The sequence below is a fragment of the Rutidosis leptorrhynchoides genome, chromosome 2, assembly GCF_046630445.1.
Source record: "Rutidosis leptorrhynchoides isolate AG116_Rl617_1_P2 chromosome 2, CSIRO_AGI_Rlap_v1, whole genome shotgun sequence".
Lineage (NCBI taxonomy): Eukaryota > Viridiplantae > Streptophyta > Magnoliopsida > Asterales > Asteraceae > Rutidosis > Rutidosis leptorrhynchoides.
In genome coordinates, this window is record NC_092334.1 from 649,381,295 (window position 1) to 649,387,297 (window position 6,003).

Here is a 6,003-nt window from a genome sequence, read left to right on the forward strand (position 1 = left end):
TCAATCAAAATTGACTTAGTTTAGTATTCCATTTTGTATTATATTAACGCTAATAGCAATTATAGGTACAAACTTGTCAACGAAGGTTTTTTAGCTCTAAAATATGTGTAAATATATATTTATATATATAAAAGTCAACATCCGTTTCGACCCCGTTTTTTCCGTTGCGACATTTTGAGGTCACTACCGTTTCGGCCCCGTCTCGCATCTTTTTCAACCTTGATCTTATCTACTCAGCCATGTGCTTGTACTACAAAGTAGAGCAAAACTTCAAGAGCAGCAACTTCTCTTAGCCTGTCTTCAATTTTGTTAATTCTCATTTCCATTTAAGCAATCTTTAGTTCTAAACCCTTTTTTGGTCCATCTTAATTTTTTCCATCAAGTGCTTCATCATCATCACTTTGTACTCCATTTAAAGCCTCATCCAAAAAAAAACCTTTCTATTGTGATCCCTGTGATATTGAACATAAACCCTTTAGAGGATATTATTAAATTTGATTATCTTACACCAACTTAACTGAAATTAAGCAGTCGTTGCAAAATAGATATGCGTACCAAGCCATTAGAATTAGTACAATACAAACCCTTATGATTTGAAGGAAATTGATTATTTTGTGAGGATTTGTTCTTTCCCTCCGTCCCTTTACCTCATCTTTCTTCCTTGACATGAGCATTTACGTGTAACACCTTACACCTGCGTACCATCGCGTAATTCATAAGATAACGAACATTCGGTAATTGAACTTTGGCGAATCATAGTTCTGTTTTGATTCTTGATATTAATACACACAAAAACTAACCAATAATTGATTTGAATCATAATAGACGTAGTATAACAATTAAGTTAAACTTGTAGAGATTTTCGTTAAAAGCACATATTATTGGAAAAACAACAATTAACAACTGAAAATAACAAATAATAAATATATAATAATTGAGGTAGAAGTTACCGTAATCTAAAAGAACACACCCATAAGCTGTAAGCTTTTCAACTTCTTCGACAACCTAAGAACAAACTAAAAGAAAGCATGACCATTATTATTAGTTAACAAAAACCAAATCATGAACCAATCAATTCGCTGTCCGGTTAAAGCAAAGGAATCAAAGATAGTGACTCATTCACACATATTTTCAAACAACTGGTAAACACAAAAAAACTCAAATAGACATAAAAGTTTATGTAAATTATATCGGTAATGTATAATGATATGTATATTTTATAGATATATTCTATTATAAAGAAAATATATATTTATTCTATATAATCTATATCTATTTAAAGATATCTATATATATTTTTTAAAAGAATATATATCCAGTACCCTGCCTTAACCCATTCGAATTGACCCATATCAGCCCATTCGAATTGACCCATATAAGTCCCATTTAAATTTGACCCATATCAGTTCCAAAAGTAATGTATGGATCATTTTAACTCATTTGACCCATTCGAATTTATCGATGAATCCCATATTTTCTAATTGAGGCATACCCATATCAGTTCCTATAATCTGTATCTATTTATATCTATTTATAGATATCTATATATTATTTCAAAAAGTATATAAATCCAGTTCACTGCCTTGACACATTTAAATTGACCCATAGCAGTCCCATTTAAATTTGACCCATATCAGTTCAAAAGGTAATGTCGGATGATTTTTAACTCCTTTGACAAAAGTGACGGGTGGGTTGAACTGGATAACGGGTCAATGGGTTTGGGTCAAATTTGTTGTTCCCTGCCTTCCCATATCAGTCCTATTTTTTTTTTTTTTTTTTTTTTTAACTCCTTTGACCCATTCGAATTGACCCAAATCAGTCCCATTTAAATGTGACCCATATCAGTTCCAAAGGTAATGTAATTTATACATATAAAATAAAACACAAAATTAAAAAAACATTTAAACTTCAGCTGGATGACTTTTTACTCATTTGACCCATTCAAATTGACCCATATAAGCCACATTAAAATTGACCCATAGCAATTCCAAAAGTAATTTATAGACAGCTATGATAAAACGTGAATCAAAGCATCCCATGCCTAAGTTAATGGGTTGTAAATGCCACCTACACACACATACTTGAAATAAATACATGAAATAAACACATGTGAAACAAACACGCATATATATAATATATACCTTCCGAGAACATGTATTTACGCTACCACATATGTCACGTCAAGTAAGCGCCAACAATATCGACACTGCCTATGATATAAACACCATCTACAAATTATAAAGATTAGAAGACTGATTAACTTACAGATATTACATAAATTTAAATAATTGAAAAAAAATCATAAGTTCGACCTTAAACTTGTCATATTATGATATGACAAATCGTATCTAACGATTGCCCCATCAAATCGAAAGGTGCAGTTAATGACAAAGCTTTCAATCGTTTTTTCATCTCATCCAATTCCTGAAATTTATAATAACAGATAAATAATATATTCATAATTAGGAAATATAAATGAATATGAATTGAATCAGAAACCGCAATTGAAATCCTAAAGGTTCTGCAGATTTAGTAAAAAAAGGTTAAACCTTAAAACTGACTATCGTGCTTATCCCTCTAATCATTCTGACTATCATGAAACCCTAAAACCCTAAATTCGCCACCTTGATTGAGTAGAAGAAGAAGAACGTAAGAATAAAAAGAAGAAGAATAACGCAAGGATAAGAATGAAGGTTTCGACGATTTGAGGTATGCAAGACATAATATAAATAGTTTATACCATCAGAAGCAGAAAAGTGTAGCGATTTAATCTGTTGTAGCGGAGTTTAATATTGGGGCGATCGGAGGCAACAATCGGCGATTCAAAAGGATGTGGGAGAATGGATGTTGAAGAGAGAGGGCGTGGGTATTAGATCCGGGAAGGTTTTTTGAATGAACTGGAGAGAGGATAGGAAATGGGTAGATTTTAGTTTAGATTTTGAATTGTGAGAGAGTATGGTGTATAAATTAGAGGTAATATGGAAATCTTGGTTGGTATATGTGAGTATAATTGAGTGTTTGCTTTGGAAATTGTAATAATTTGAATTTGAATTAAAGCAAGAAATTGTGTAAATTAACCCCATTTTGAATTCAAACTGATTCCATTTTGCCATGTTGGTTGATGATGTGGTGTATGTATATATATATATATATGTATAGGTAGTTTGTGAGATAAAAAAATATAGGAACAAATCTTGTATATGTATAGGTTTATTGTGAGTAGATATTATTTTTCAAGTGGGGCTTGATTGAAAGAGGTGATGACACATAGGACATATGAAAATAGATATATATATATATATATATATATATATATATATATATATATATATATATATATATATATATATATATATATATATATATATATATATATATATATATATAACTTTATACATATCTATTTTTTTCAACAGCAGCATGGGGTCCCCCTATCACCCAGGGGGATTTAACCACTCATGCGTTCATCTCTCGCAGTTGCATAACCCGCTCCCAACCGTTGCCCAGAAGAAAACCTGGTCCAATCCACAAGCATGAGCAGTAAAACCCCTTACCATGAATGTCCACTTATGAAGATGCAGTACGATAGTCAATTACCGGTCATCGTGCGGAGATTCAGATGCAGTACGATGATGTCCACTTATGTTTTATCACAGGATGGAAATCATTCCTCCAAACCATGTCAAGCTTTGTAGCATTATGCTATTCAAGCCCGTTGATTGCTACAATTTTGAATTTACGAGTTTTGAACCATCCTTTGTTACTCAAAAGCAATCAACAGCACCAATTTGTCAAACATCGACTCATGTTGTACAAACAGAAGTCTTAAACGAGGGACCTTCCGAAGCTATTCATCAGGATTGTGTTATCAAATTTAAATCGAACCTTCTGCGACATGGGTAAACGTCTTAACAAAAATCTTTAATTTAATTTGTTATTACTCACTATTACTCTACAACATACAATAATATTTTACAACTTATAGGTTACATAATTAATTCTTTACTAATTTCCCATAATTACAAATTTTTTCATCTAATGTTGTACTTATTTTTTGCTTTAATTTAGCATATTCTTTTGGAATTCTATCAAATACCTGGAGTTAAATCTGGACGAAGTTTGATAATTGTTAATGAACAAGGCATAGATGTTGAATGGGGTTTTCTGGCTAAGAAAGGAAGACAACAACCTCAGTACATTGTTTCCAGTTGCTGGAGGAAGTTTAAAAGGGTTAACAACTTGAATTTTGGGGATGAATGTGAGGTTGAGTACGTGTCGAGTAAATCGATGTTTTGTCTGAAGAAAGTGAACAAAAGATTAAAACGGAAACGCAACTAGAATCGATTGTAGATCAAATGCCATATTCAAGGTGTTACTCTTTTGTGAATGCATCAAAGTACAGTTCTTTTGAAGTAGTTTGAATATATGTTACGGTTGGTAGTATGATTGAACTTTTGTACTATCCTAAACTTTAATCAGTTGTCTGTCATCTACAACTGTATTTGATTTTTTTGATTATCAAAATCTTATTATCTTTCATTAATATATAATTTACAAAATGATGTCACACTTAATGAATTTTAATATAATGATTACACTTTAAGTTGACCACAATAACTTGCACCCAAAATTTATGGATTATAAAATCAGTTACTGTCTCACATTTATAGCCGGTTGATAAAACTTGATTGTCATGGATAATATGTTGAGAAGATCTTCACGTATGCTTATCGTATCGTCGGACAACAGTCAAGGACAATCACTATCGCGCGTTGGTTTATTTCTTTCAAAAATGGTCTTTAGTCATTGACAACTATACGTGCCACTATCTCGGATAGATGAAACATAATCTATGTTTTAATGTTATGTTGTTAATATTATACATTCTTAATCTTTGCAATAATATTAAAACCGTCGTGCAACGCACGTGCTCCATACCTAATATATATATATATATATATATATATATATATATATATATATATATATATATATATATATACATACTAGTTAAAGACCCGCGATTTCGAGGGATTTTTTAAAGGGTCTAATCATTTAAGCTATAAAATTAAATATATAAATTAAAAAACTATTATTATGTGTAGATGAATATTAAACCATATGTTTTATAGGGGTTTGAAATTTTTAAGGTTTTCAAAATGTACTAACGAACTATTATTAAGTCTATGATGAACATTAAACCAAATATTTTACAGGAGATTCAAATTTTTAAAGTTTCAAAATGTACTAATTAATAAATAAAAAAAATAAAAACTTTGATTCAAATCAAATAAATAATCTTCGATATTGTGATTAGTTTTAGGCGATTGAATTAAAAAATGTGGAAGATTATCTTAGATCTGCGTTGTATTTTCCCACATATTCGACAATGTAGTTATTCTTGTTAGATGATCATGAATTTTGAATAATGTCATAATTCTTTGTCTTGTTGTTAGTACTTTGTGCATCCTTAAGAAAGTCTTCTGTCGCAATTCGTCAACCTATAATGAGTTAAAACATTATATTTGTAATAAAATGCATAATATTGTAATTTTTTTTTTTTGCGGTGTTTCATAACTGCTTCTCTATTCTTTGCTTTTTTTTCTTTTCTTTCTACAAATTAAAAAAAATAAATAACATATTACTTATATTTGACTCATGTAAATGTAGTTAGAATAAATTATTTCAATTTTTGTAATCTAATACTTTATAACCTACACTAAACCCTACACTAAACTCTAAACCCTAAACCCTAAACCACCAACCCTAAACCCTATACATTAAACACTAAACTCAAAACCTTAAACCCTATATCCTAAACCCGAAACCTTAAATTTTAAAATTTAAACCCTAAACCATATACCCTAACCCTATACACTAAACCCTAAACCCTAAATCCTATAGACTAAACCCTAACCTTAAACTATATATCTATACTCTAAACCATAAATTGTAAAAACTAAACCCTAAGCCATAAACCCTAAACCATAAATTCTAAAATCA

At 30.5% G+C, this 6,003-nt stretch overlaps 1 long non-coding RNA gene across 4 annotated transcripts; it reads right to left on the minus strand.

Moving 5' to 3' along the window:
- On the minus strand, nucleotides 1-2,950 carry LOC139893776 (uncharacterized). 4 transcript variants are annotated; one of them, XR_011774703.1, is made up of 6 exons: nucleotides 2,741-2,950; nucleotides 2,313-2,424; nucleotides 2,142-2,228; nucleotides 951-1,016; nucleotides 556-694; nucleotides 1-452 (listed from the first exon to the last, which is right to left on the minus strand). It is a non-coding gene; the product is annotated as an uncharacterized lncRNA (long non-coding RNA). The 4 variants fall into 4 exon arrangements; XR_011774701.1 differs by having other exon boundaries at nucleotides 2,142-2,424; XR_011774702.1 differs by having other exon boundaries at nucleotides 2,313-2,949.
- Nucleotides 2,951-6,003: the final 3,053 nt, after the last annotated feature.